The sequence below is a fragment of the Danio rerio genome, chromosome 5 (assembly GCF_049306965.1).
Source record: "Danio rerio strain Tuebingen ecotype United States chromosome 5, GRCz12tu, whole genome shotgun sequence".
Lineage (NCBI taxonomy): Eukaryota > Metazoa > Chordata > Actinopteri > Cypriniformes > Danionidae > Danio > Danio rerio.
The window spans coordinates 18,033,522-18,047,822 of NC_133180.1; the positions used below are offsets into that span (position 1 = coordinate 18,033,522).

Here is a 14,301-nt window from a genome sequence, read left to right on the forward strand (position 1 = left end):
TTACTGAATGCCTGCTGTTTCTGCGAGGGCCCAGCGAGGTGTGTGCATATGAATGTGACAGCAGTACATCAGCGGCTGACAGATTACTGGGCTAGAGCTGTGGTTAAGACGCACAGCATGCTGTTAATGACGAGAAGAACAAATATAACCAGCTCATGCTTCCTGTGGTCATTTTCTCCCTCCGTTGTATTACCTTATTTGTAGCGTTCCTTGAAAGCGATAGTGCAGATGGTATTATCTATCTATCTATCTATCTATCTATCTATCTATCTATCTATCTATCTATCTATCTATCTATCTATCTATCTATCTATCTATCTATCTATCTATCTATCTATCTATCTATCTATCTATCTATCTATCTATCTATCTATCTATCTATCTACCTGTCTGTCTGTCTATCTACCTTTCTGTCTGTCTGTCTATCTATCTATCTATCTATCTATCTATCTATCTATCTATCTATCTATCTATCTATCTATCTATCTATCTATCTATCTATCTATCTATCTATCTATCTATCTATCTATCTGAATTTATTATTCCATCCATCCATCCATCCATCCATCCTTCTATCCATCCATCCTTCTATCCATCCATCCATCCATCCATCCATCCATCCATCCATCCATCCATCCATCCATCCATCCATCCATCCATCCATCCATCCATCCATCCATCCATCTATCTGTCTATCTGTCTGTCTGTCTGTCTGTCTGTCTGTCTGTCTGTCTGTCTGTCTGTCTGTCTGTCTGTCTATCTATCTATCTATCTGTCTGTCTGTCTGTCTGTCTATCTACCTTTCTGTCTGTCTGTCTGTCTATCTGTCTGTCTGTCTGTCTGTCTGTCTGTCTGTCTGTCTGTCTGTCTATCTATCTATCTATCTATCTATCTATCTATCTATCTATCTATCTATCTATTTATCTATCTATCCATCTGTCTATCTATCTATCTATCTGTCTGTCTGTCTGTCTGTCTGTCTGTCTATCATCGTTCTATCATCAGTCTGTCTGCCCATCTATGCTACTATCATTGTCTCAGTTTGTCTGTCTTTCAAAATGCCTGTGACAAACTTCATGAAAGTGCAGTTATAATGGTTTCTTCAGTTCAGTGCCATAACTTAAAGCCATGATCTCCTTTCCCCACTTCATTGTCTGTCCGCTGTCTCTCCCGCTGAGTTTTCTAAGAGGACAGCTTTCTGACACCATAAGGAGAGATGGAATATTATCAGGCTCGAGTTAAAGTCAAATGGACAGACAGAGCCACACTTCATCATGTGTCTGTCACTTGCCTCCTCCCAGTGGCATCTGATTACCCTCCCCTGAAGACTTCTCCATCTCTGTAGACCAATGCATATAAAGCAGCCTCTCTCCAGATGCGATCACTCTCTGATCACAGGCCTTTGTGCGTTCGCTCACTTGCACTGGCAGCGGGTTTAAATGCAGGGTGTTCTAGCCCGCGTGGGCGTCTATCAGACTCTTATACACCCGCTGGCAGCTCCGTTTCCCTCTCTGATCAGAAATAATGGGGAAAAAAGAAAACCACTTTCATATCGCTGTAATTGCAGAGCGGAAGGCTCTCCACAAAGCAGCCATCTGGACGGGGAGAGACTGTGAATGCGCATGGGCCGCTGTTGTGTGTGTGTGCACGTGTGTTTATATTTCCTAGCTGGAGAGATGCAGAGGGACACACACAGCATGTCTCTGATCAGCGTGTCGGGGCTTTTGATGCACAGCTCGGCTTGATTTTTGCCTCTGAACAGCTCGTGATCACACTCAAAGGCAGATTCATCAAAGCATTTAAGCGTTAACTTTTTTTTCACTCATGCAACTCATTATGAGTGAGTGGAGTGTGTTCAGTGATTCAGCTAGTCATATGCTCGCTTTTTTCAGTTAGTCATATGCTTGCTTTTTTCAGTACTGCATGTAAACCACACTGTGCCACAGGACCTGATTGAGGCACCGCTACTGTGACATTGACAACAACATTCTTTTCTAATCAAGCCACTGTTGACAATGAAAATCTGTTTCCCAAAATGAAATTACCTTTATTATTTTGATATCTATCTATCTATCTATCTATCTATCTATCTATCTATCTATCTATCTATCTATCTATCTGTCTGTCTGTCTGTCTGTCTGTCTGTCTGTCTGTCCGTCCGTCCGTCCGTCCGTCCGTCCGTCCGTCCGTCCGTCCGTCCGTCCGTCCGTGTATCTATCTATCTACGTCCGTCCGTCCGTCCGTCCGTCCGTCCGTCCGTCCGTCCGTCCGTCCGTGTATCTATCTATCTACGGACGTCCGTCCGTCCGTCCGTCCGTCCGTCCGTCCGTCCGTGTATCTATCTATCTACGGACGTCCGTGTATTTATCTATCTATCCATCCATCCATCCATCTGGCTGTCTATCTCTGTATCCACCATCCATTTATCCATCAGTTTGGATTTTCATCCGTCCCTTGTTCACAGATCCATCCATCATTTTTTTCCATCTGTCTATCTGTATTCAATTCAATTCGTGTGTACTTCTATAGCACTTTTACAATGTAGATTGTGTCAAAGCAGCTTAGCACAGAAGTTCTAGTAAATTGAAATTGAAACTGCGTCAGTCCAGTTTTCAGAGTTGAAGTTCAGTTTAGTTCAGTTCAGTGTGGATTAAATTTTACTGCTGAAAGTCCAAAAACTAAAGAGCAAATCCATCAATGTGCAGCTCCACAAGTCAATTGTATGCCTGTCTGTCTGTTCTTTCTGTCTGTCTAACTATTGTTCTATGGATTATAAATCTGTAGTCTGTCTATATCTAATAGATTGTTGATAGTCAGACATTCTGTCTATTGATTATTCTGTAGCTTAGTTCTATTATTTTTGCAATCTATGTTTGATTTTAACATACACTTGTTGTCATGGCTGATTAGATATTTTAATTTATAAGTAGTTGTAGATGATTTTTTGTTTTTATGTTATTATTTTTTCACTTTTTGTATTTTTTCATCTATTTTTCCGATATAGTATTTATATAACAGTTTGATGGCATAATCATGTAGATAAAAAGAAAATCAAACACCTTTTGTGTGAGGAACTACTTTCACTCCTTCACATCTGCAGCTTACAGAACAGCAGAAACCGTTGCTACCGTTGCTACTATAACTAGCGTTATAAAGTGATGAGAAAACAGGTGATTTTGCTGACATTTTGAGATTTTAAGCATTAAACTTAAAACAGTATTTTCTGTTGCAATCGGTAGATAACAATAATTAACCCCAGAAAAGCCAAAGCAAAGCAGACACTACCAGAAACACCAGCAGATTACTATGGTATAAATACAGCACTGCAACATACAAAAAAGAGAGATCGACTTAAAGTCACTTACCTGTTTAATAATGATTTGATTAGCTGTGGTTTGAAAGTACGATGTGCTTTTCTCCAATAGGGGCTTATAATGCAGTCTCTGTTGCCATCTTGTGGCGGAAAGTCAATCATCTTTGCTCTGCTCAGTATGACAGGCTGATGGATACTGATGCGCTGTATCTCCGAAATGATAAATATTTAAATTAGGCTCCATCCTTATAAATAAGCTGCATAGTTGCAATTTAAACAGCTACATTCTCACATAAAAAGCCTCAAAAGTACATTACGTTTTGCAACAGCTGCAATATTTGTCAAAATTAAGTGAGTTTATTGATCTGCTGCCACTCTATGTGGGCGGAGTAATACAGAAGGGTAAGGAGGCTGTACGAGTGCTGTTATTGCAGACTATCGCACAGATATCAGCCAATCAGATTTGAAAATCAGACAGAACTGTTGTTGTCCAGGTCAAATTCATTAGTTTGCCTTTATAATGCTTCCGTTGGACCACAATTTGAAAGCAACATCTGATTTTCAACTGTTTATTTTTGAGTCATTTATTATGAGTCATATATTGAGTCAAGTTATTTCGCTGACTTGTATTTTTTCTTTCTTCAGTGGAAGGCTACCAACAATTTTGTCCATGTATATAGATTATTGATCATTATATATAGAACATTTCAACTTATGCAACTGGGTGCACATGAATCAGCAACAAAGACATTTTATTAATTCTTTAAAGTCAGTATTAGCACTGTTTTAATTGTGCCGTGCAGGCAAACAGTATTTAGTTTAGTAATTCAGACCTAATCTGTGCTTGCACTGTATTGAAACTGGATTTCAGGATTTCATTAGTGAGTAAGCGGCACGTTGTTCCCTCTTAAATACGAGTGTTTAGTTATCTTAATAAATGCATGTTTCAGTGGAAGTATTTTTGTATTTTTGTCCCCAGTGTATTGATTTGCATTTGTGTAAAGGTTTCTCCAAACTCTAGAGAAACACGGCAGCAGTTCTACTTAAACCATATGCATTTAAAAGACCCTTGACTTCTGCACATTACCATAAGCAGAACATCACGTACCAAAGTACACACAGAAGTCAAGCTTAACCTTGAATCTGAAAGCACTGTAATGTTCTTTTTTCATATATATTTTGTACCAGGTTGATTAGATCTCTCTCTTGGATTGCTTACTCAAGGCATTTCTTGCCTTTTAAGCTGAAATTGGTTTAACATCGCGTACAGTTTATGCCCTACAGAATGCGACGTGCTCTTCAAACGCTCACTTTGTCTAATAGCAGCTGAGAGACTGAAAGGGCGAGCTGTAATTTCACCCAGACTCAGATGTCGGACGATAGGGGATTTGCCCAGCGCAGCACTTGCAAGGTTGCGAATTAGCCGGCAGTCTTTATTCAACGGCCAGAAACTATGACGGATCGAGCCTGGAAAGGAGAAGTCTGCATATTTGAAGCGGTGCACATTTCTCAGTCTGATAGGAGATGATTTCTTACAGTTATGCAACAACAAAACGAGAAACGCAGAGGACAGAAGTGTGAAAATAAAAGAGAGTCTCATTTTATGGGTCTAGTCAAGAGGTTAAAGTTGGTATGTTAAAAGCACCATCACTCCATTTTAATGCTGACAGCTTTACACTTGGTTTCCTTTAACACTTTCAATGTGCTCTGTGTTGGTTATAGTGAGCTGAGACTTTGCGATTCTATACTGTAAGTGTCTTAGAAGGTGAAAAAGTACATTAATAGTTTAACAGAGCAACTTTTAACCAGTGCTGTTCAAGACCTAAAAGCTTAGTTTGCACTGTAGGATGTGGGCTGGATTGTGTTTAAAGCTGGAATGTGGAACTGTTGGTCTTCGGCCAGAGAAAAGTTCCATCAGAGGTGATTTACACTGCAGACAGTGTGAGGAGGTGGTGATGGAGCACTTGTAAGATTTTGAAAGGAAAAGACTGTAACACTTGAAGGTCCCGTGAAGTGCTTTGAAATGTTCACTTTTTAATCAGTGTTTGTCATTATCTCAACTGAAACATGATGAGAGGGTGGGACCTAGTCTAGCTCCTCCCCTTTAAAAGAAAAACAGCCAATAGTGTTTTGTTTTACCACCCTTCTGCCAGTGAGAGTGGCTGAGCTCAAACGCATCAAATGTGAAGTGACTTTAAGGGGGCAGGGCATGTCAGATACGAGGGAGCGTTTGATTGGTCAAGATTTGTTCAGAAGTATAAGTTGCTGTAAAAAAAAAACCCTAATCTATTTAGGCAGAAGTGACAAACTACAAGCTTTACATGTTTATATCAGTTTTATATCTTCAACACACAAATTTTGTCACTGTTTTGATGCACACTAGGTTATAGATGTCCTAAAAACTAACAAAACCAGTACTAACATTTAAGAAATATATTTTTTAATTTCATGGGACCTTGAATGCTTTGTTGTGCGAAGAACCATATTTGGTAACTTCATTGACTATAAATATGTTTCTATCAAAAAGTGCTTAGTGAAGATTACTTATAAACTAATTTTCGAGAGGATCACGTGCTTATGATCGACCACGGCTGGGCCTACATTAGCTATCATATGATTAACCAATCAGACGAATCCAAACACACTATAAATAACCAGATTTTCTTACCTTAGATAGATATCCCATCTTAAAGAATCCCCCATCAACTACTAGGGTTGTAACAATATACCGGTATGACGGTTTACCACGATTTGAACGTGCACGATTATCATACCATGAACAATTGCATATCAACGGTTTTAACCCTTAAAGACCGAGACAGCCGCCCGCGGCTAAAAATAAGTATTGCTCTTAAATGTTTAATAACTTTTGATCCGCTGATCTGATTCATACAATTCAAAGATTGGCATAAAGAAGCGAATCTCAGCTTTCCAGTGCTGTATCACATAACATTCGCGGACTTTCAGAGGCTCCGGAATCAGTGCGGTTACGTCATCAACATTTGACAACGCTGATTTGACAAAGAAACGCTCGTCACTGTGTCTCCGGACAAATCAGACATGATACATTGATGCATTGTCCCTCCTCCATGCCCAGATTGGTTCAAACTCGCTATATCACAACCATTAAGCATAGGTTTCGCTTTTGTTTGTGGACCAAGCTTTTTGAACAACACGGAATGAGAGATAGGCATACATTTATGCGCGGCTAAATAAAACGCAAAAAAAAAAAGTTTTTCATGAAATAATTCTCATACTAAGTACTTTTGCATGCACAGCAGCACAGAAACATGACAAAACAGTGACACAGCAAAGACGAACTGCTGCTCTTGCTGTATTCAAAAGACGCAAATGAAGGTGCAGCTGTTTGTCTGCATTGCAGACAACCATATCCAAATCCATATCGATAGACAACCATATCCATGCTGGCACATAAAACCTAAGGATGTTCCATATTGAATCTAGTTTCGTTATGTAACTATTTATAGTATAGTAAATATTTATATCTATTTTTTACTGAGGATTTGCACCATGTTTATTTGGACTTTATTTGGACTTTGACACATTATTTATTATTTTCTTATTTTTATTTGTTCATTGTAAGTGGTGTTGTTTATAGTAACTAAAAATATATTATTTGGAAAAAGTCAAATTTGCTTCACTGTTCTATTATTTTGTAACATTTGTAACATACCGTATACCGCGAAACCGTCAAACCGTGGTATTGTTTTAGACGATTATCATACCGTGAAAAATTCATACCGTTACAACCCTATCAACTACTACTCTTTCCTAGATTAATCCAGGACCGGGTAGCACGGTGGCTCAGTGGTTAGCACTGTTGCCTTACAGCAAGAAGGTTTAAGTACCTGCTGGGCCAGTTACTGTTTCTGTCTGGAGTTTGCATGTTTTCCCCATGTCTGCGTGGGTTTCCCTTGGGTGCTCCGGTTTTGCTCACAGTCCAAAGACATGCAGAATAAGTGAAGTGAAGTGTAGTTCACCCAAAATTAAAAAATGCTGCCATCATTTACTCACACTTTACTTGTCCAAACCTTCATGAGTTTCTTTCTTTCGTTAAACACAAAGAAGATATTTTGACAAATGTACCTGTAAACCTGTAACTAGGGCTGCACAATATTGGACAAATCTGACATCGCATTATTTTGTATTTCTGCGATACATGTTGCGATGTGAACAAGCTTTATTTCAGGCTATACGCAGAGTCTTAAAATGTCCTAAAATTTCTTAAATCTCAAAAAGTAAATTTTGGGTCTGAAAAAGTCTTATATTTACCAATATATTTTGTTGTAGGACTTAAATCTTTTTTTAACAGGTATTTATTTTTCTTTGTTCGTGTATAGCTACCCAATCTGGCCATTGACATACTGTACAATTATACAACAATGTATGCATACAATCACCAACAATCCCAATGTCAATATGTTTTTGTTTTTGTTTTTTTTTTAAACAGCATTTTTAACTCTGCACCTTAATGTCTTAATTACTTTCCTTACAGTAACATTTTTTTAAAAGTTGCCCATTAATTTAGTGCAGAAGATACTGACCTGACCTATGTTTTTTATTATTAATTTTTTATTATTGTATTATTAAATGCATTAAATTCTAATCATTTTTTGAGGGGGCAAGTTGAAATCTTTTCCAACTGATATTTTCTAAAAAAAAAAAAAAAAAACTTTGCCATATTTAAGTCTAAAATTTCATTCATAAATGTCTTAAAAAGTCTTAAATGTAACTTGGTGAAACCTGCAGAAACCCTGTATTTACAAATAATTTTCAGTTTTAGATTGATTGGGGTGAGTTTAACGAATATAGAATTGTATATATCATATCAATTGCAAGCATAGACAAATTTACTTATCAGAAATAAATAAAAAGAACAATCGCAGTTACATTGTGTTATTTAAGTGTTCCCTTTGTTTTTTGAGCAGTGTACAATAGAGCAAAGATAAAGTCAATTATAGCTTTATTGGGCATTCTAACAGTATTCAGGTATATATAGAGCAATAAGCACTGCATAGTCTTCATTTTATGTAATTTAATGTTTATGAAAGTTACAAATATCATAATCTCTTGAAGAACTTTGAAATATCAAATGTTCACATAGTTCACCCAAAAAAAAAAAATTAACTCACTATTTACTCACCCCTCACTTGTTTCAAAAGTTAATGAGTTATTAAAATATCTTCTACACATAATAAAGAAACTCATAAGCGTGAAAGGTGAAATGAAAATAGTGAGTAAAGTTAAATTTTTATATAAACTGTCTTTTTAAAAAGGCATGCAGATGATAAACTTTTAGTCTATTATTATTATTGAACTCTTCATTAATTATAATCAACTATAATCCTAACTCAACATTACATATCCTGCATTGTGACTATTGCTGATACATACATTAAGATATCGATGCTGAAACAATAAATAGTGCAGCGCTATCTGTAACTGTCACGATTACCAGCGATCATATCCCATAAGATCGCTGGTTTGCACTGACAACTCATCTTGCCATTTCCATCAAGCTGCTTTTAATGTCCAAATCCAAAATGTACATTAAAATAGGAGAAGGAAAACATCTATTAATTACTCTATTAATTAACATCTATTAATAAATTAAATATTATCTTTTGTCTACACAAAAAGTATTAGGGGAATCATAGAGACATTTTAGGGGTAGTTCACCCAAAAATGAAGTTTCTGGCGTCATTTACAAACTTTTTATTTGTCCAAACCTTTATATGTTTCTTTCTTTTATTAAACGCAAAAGAAGATATTTTGATCATTGCTGGAAACCTGTAACTAGGGCTGTAAAATATTGGACAAATCTGATATTGCTGTATATTTAGTTCTTAATTTAAGATTGATTGAGGTGAGTTTGTAGGGAAGTGATTATTGATTAATATATAACAACTAAATTAAAAGCATAGATAAATATCCTGCAAAAAAAAAAAAGAAAAGAAAAGGAACACTTGGAGTTACATTGAGTTGTTTAAGAGTTCCCTTTATTTTTTGAGCGATATACAATCTAGCAAAGATAAAGTCAATTATAGATTTTTGAATTGTCTAACAGGTACATATATTGAGCAATAAACACTGCATAGTCTTCATTCTATAATGTAACAGTAAAAGTGTTTTTGTGCAAGAGAGAGGCTAAAGAAAAAGCTAATTTACATAAAAATGTTCTGATTTAATATAAATTTCTAATGCAAATGATAAGAATTATTATATATTTGAAGCCAGTATTCTCAGGATCTTGTACTCCACTGTCTCTCACTTGGTCTTGTTGTTGTGCTCTTTTGCCATGGCTGTGTTTGTTTTGACAGACCCACTTAGGGGTATGAAAAATAGACAGGACTGTGAGACCCTCTTTGACAGGCTTTTACAGGCCAGCCTTTGTGTGTGTGTTTCTCTTAAGGTTTTACATTCCATCTGAGTGTCTGTGACCCAGTAAAGCTGCTTTCAGATGCATTTAAGATGATTATCACTTTAAACCAATCAGATTAAACTCATTCCACAGAGCTTAACCCACTCGTAAGCACTGATACAGGGTCAGTGTTTTGCAGCCCGCGCTTACGTAACACATACATGCACACACACAAAACATCGGCACCTTCTGCTGGCTCTTTACTGGAGACTCCCAAAATCTGCTTAGTGTGTGCTTTTGGCTACTTTGTGTGTTGTGCAGCACTGCCCCCTCCTGGTAAGAAAAGGAAGTGCATGCAAAATATGGGGGAAGGGAGTACACTGCAGCTCTGTGACATGAGCATCTTTGCAGTCCTTCAATCTGTTGCAAGTCTGTTAATGTGTTTAAGACACTAGGGGGCACTGTGTCTTCACGATAGAAGTTAGTATACCACAGATGCAGGAAATGTTGGTGTCTTTTTTTGTTCTGTAGGTATAAAGCTACATTGAGATTGTGGGATAGTTCAAAAGGGATAGTTCACCCAAACCTGAAAATTCTGGCACTATTTACTCCCCTCTGTACTAGTTCCAAACCTGACCTTTTTCTTCTGTTGAACACAAAAGAAGATAATTGGAAGGAAGCTGGAGACATGTAGCCATTGACTTCCTAAGTATTTGTTTTTCCTTTTCCTATAGGTTTTTAGCATTCCTCAGAATATTTTCTTCTTCTGTCTTTGTTAAACAGAAGAAAAAAAAACAATTCGTGAACAATTAGAACCGCTTAACCCTTTACTTGTCCACTCTAACAAATGGTTGACAATGTTATGATATATGATGTTTTATATAATGGTTTACACACACAGCATTTCTAGTTTACAAAAAAATCAAACCAGCATAATCCTGTTGCTCTACACTTGATATAGGTTTTATTGTTAAAAATAAAACCAACAACAACAACAACATGTTAAAAGAGAATCTGAAATATTTTATGGCATGCTTGAAAAAATAAAAACTTTTAGTATTCAAAGATTTAAAGATTTAGTATTCAAAGATGTTTTATTTTGATTGTGTTTTTGAATAAATGGTTTTTTGCTTCATGTCTACATGTCTTCATTTTTATAGTGTTTGTATTAATGCTGGTACTTTACCCTAAACCAACATATCAACCATTTGGTTAGAGTAAAAACTAGTGAAAAGTTAAGAAATGCAATCCAATTTTTTTTTTCTTGGTGGGGCAGTTAAAGGGTTAAGAGGGAGAGATATATCCCTTTAATATAACTCTGAGTGAATATTATTTTTGTTTTGTTTTAATGAGACCTATCCTTAAACTATCCTGTTGAGATACAAGACTATAAAGACAAACATTAACTTATTATTCAACATAGCAATACAGATTCCATATGTAGTATATCTTGAAAATCTGTTTATTAATTTAAACAGTATACTTACTCCCAGGGCAGTTTATATCGAAGTTGATATTTAGCCGCACCATGTTGGTGTTTCGTAACATCAACTTTTTTTATGCTCAACGCTCAACCCCAACCCCCAACCTGCAGGACCAAGACATACAGACAAACACTAGCTTACCCAATTTAGCTTACCCAATACACCTACTGTATAGCGCATGTCTTTGGATTTGTGGGGGGAACTCGGAGCACACGGAGGAAACCCACACGAACACAAGGAGAACATGCAAACTCCACACTACTAAAATGCCAACTGACCTTGCTGGGGCTTGAACCAAAGGTCCTTTTGCTGTGAGATTACAACGCTACCCACTGCGCCACCGTTTAAACAGCATACGCTGTTAAAATGCTGGCTTATTACACAAATCAGTTGTGTGGGACAACATAAAGGTATTAGGCTAACTTATTAGTTATTACAAATTTTAGTGGATTAAACATAAAACAATTAAGTTGTCCCCCAAAAAAACTCAGTAATTGTGTCGTTTCATTTCATTTTTAATAAGTAGTTTGAACAAAGATCATGTGTTTAAAGAATTCTTAGAAACTGCAGATCGAAAAAATCGAGAAATATTCGAGAAGCTTACTTTAATTTTACCTTGATTAGCACTTGTAAACAGCAGAACCGCTGCTTGCTGAAGACTAGTACTTCACCTATTCACCATGCTCCCCTTTCAACAGAATTGGATGAACTTTAAATAAAGGTTAATTTAGCTTTTAGCAAAACGTGCACGCAATGCAGATCCATTGGGGGAGGTGTGAAGGATTCAGGTAGCTAGCTTCAATATGACCTTGATTAGCTCTTACATGTTAGCTTTAATACTAAACATATACTTTAGTCCTTTAATATTCCTCTTTTAACTCTGATTTATTGAGATAACCTCATGCATATTCCTATTAGCGGTTAGCTTGATGTTGCGATCACAATGCGATGCTGTTCGTATTCACATTACGCATTGGCGTTTGTCATCCGGACCTAAGTGTGATGTCACTTTTATGAGCTCGGGGGACAATAGAGGGCCTGAAAGGGATTACGGTTGCTTTGACAGCTCACGGCGGCACAAAAGCGCCCGTTCCCCTGCCCTTTTCCTCCGTCCTCCCCTTCTCTTTTCATCCCCGCCTCCGTCTCCTCCCCTCTCGCCAGCCTCCTCTCCACCCTTATCCGAAGTGTGTCGTGTACATGTCAAACAATGTGGCATCTGTCATTTGCCCAACAAAGGGGCTGCAGACTGATAGCCTGCAAACAATGGCTCGAGAGCTCCCCGGAGGTGAACCCGGGCAGAGGGGGGTGGTTTTCTGCCTCTGTCCCGAGAGAAAGAGCCCCCCAGATGGGAGTGAGGCGGTCAGGAAGGCCTTTGGCATACTGTGAATGCTGGAAGGTTAGGCTCGGCCTCTGGTGGGAGCTTGGTATTGTGGTTTTGTCCAACTAGCGATAGCGGCCAAGCGAGCAGGCTGCAGCTAAGCTGATTACCGCGAGAGCAAGAAGCGGCGTGTGTGGCGGCACGATTGCCAGACAGGCGGATGGGGGGGATTGTGGAAGTGGGAGGAGGGATGTAGATTCGGGTTAAAATGTTAAATATGTGGTAAGACCTTGTTTGAGGCAGAAGCGGCATGTTGGATGAGTCTCAGGCTGTCTGCTTTAATCCAGATGCTATTGAAAGCAGTGTTTTTGTTTTGGTTTCTGTCTGCTTTAAGCGTTTTCCAAAAGTTTTACGTCCACACTGAAGCATCCTAAATGCTCTTATTGTGTATGCATAAAACATTATAAAAGCTTAATTACATTATACCAGAAGCCCAGATGTAATTTGGTCTTTTTATTAGCAAAATATTTCCTCACGTACTGATACTATTCTGTGTACAGTCTAAAACACAAAGGACATTATGTCCCAGGACAGGAATGTTTTATAATCATTGCAGAAATCTAATATGAAGATTATACATTATAAAGTACCATTCTGAAATTGACCTCTGGGTCTTACGGGAGCACTTTTAGCTTAGCTTAGCATAAATTATTGAATTGAATTAGCATTGGCATCTCTCTCAAAACAAAAAGTTGGTAATTTTCCTATTTAAAACTTGAGTTGTGTAGTAAGATGGACAGAAAATGAAAAGTTGCTATTTTCTTGGTCGATATGGCTAGGAACTATACTCGTTTTATCTTCTTCCTTCAATGTTTTATTTACTTTAAACATAACTGACTGTGTTTTATGAGGACACTCACCAAGACAGGTTTTTTTTACGGAATTCGACATACATTTATGTATTTAAACATAAAAATGGACATAAAAGATAACTCCATTTAGGATTTGCATTCTCTTTGATAGACGTCTGATATTTTGATTCTTCATTTTCATTTCAAACTGCTTTCTGTCCCCAATATCATTTTCCAAAAGGTAAAAATGTTAAAAGTAAAAGTAAAACATAAGTACTAAGACTAAGTACTAACCCAGCATTAGCATCTCTCTCAAAACAAAAAGTTGGTACTTTTCCAATTTAAAAACTTGTTGTGTAGTAAGATGGACGGATAATAAAAAGTTGCTATTTTCTAGGTCGATATGGCAAGGAACTATACTCATTTTATCATAATCAGAGGTAGGTAGGAAAGAATTACATTTACTTTTTTACATTTTCTTCAGTGAATTGTTGGGTAAATTTGAGTACATTTAAAGAAGTGTAATTTTACTCTTAAGAAAGTTTTTGAAAAAAAAAAATTACTCATATTTTTGGCAGCTACTTTTCTTCCATTACTGTTAAATGATAATAAACATGATTCATATGACTTATTGGTAAATATCGCAAGGTATCATGCTGGAGAAATTGTGTCAGGAGACGTTCAAAGCGCACACTAAAATATGTAAGAATAAAGTATGTTTTAAAAGGAACTGCTGTTAAATGGAAGAAATTATTAGCCCGGCACATAATATTCATTTGCACAAACACATAATTTTTGAAAATAAACATGGTGTAGATAGCCAAACTTTTTTTTTTTATTTTTTATATGCTAATGATGTTATCTAATATCTAATATCTTTTTTTTTTTAATATTGCCCTTAAAAATAAAGGCAAGGAAATAACTATTGTTTTCATTCAAGTAAAATAAAATGA

At 37.0% G+C, this 14,301-nt stretch overlaps 1 protein-coding gene across 33 annotated transcripts in view; it reads left to right on the top strand.

Moving 5' to 3' along the window:
- The window catches only part of fbrsl1 (fibrosin-like 1), a 584,485-nt gene that overhangs the window by 138,230 nt on the left and 431,954 nt on the right, over positions 1-14,301 (top strand). The window lies entirely within an intron of this gene.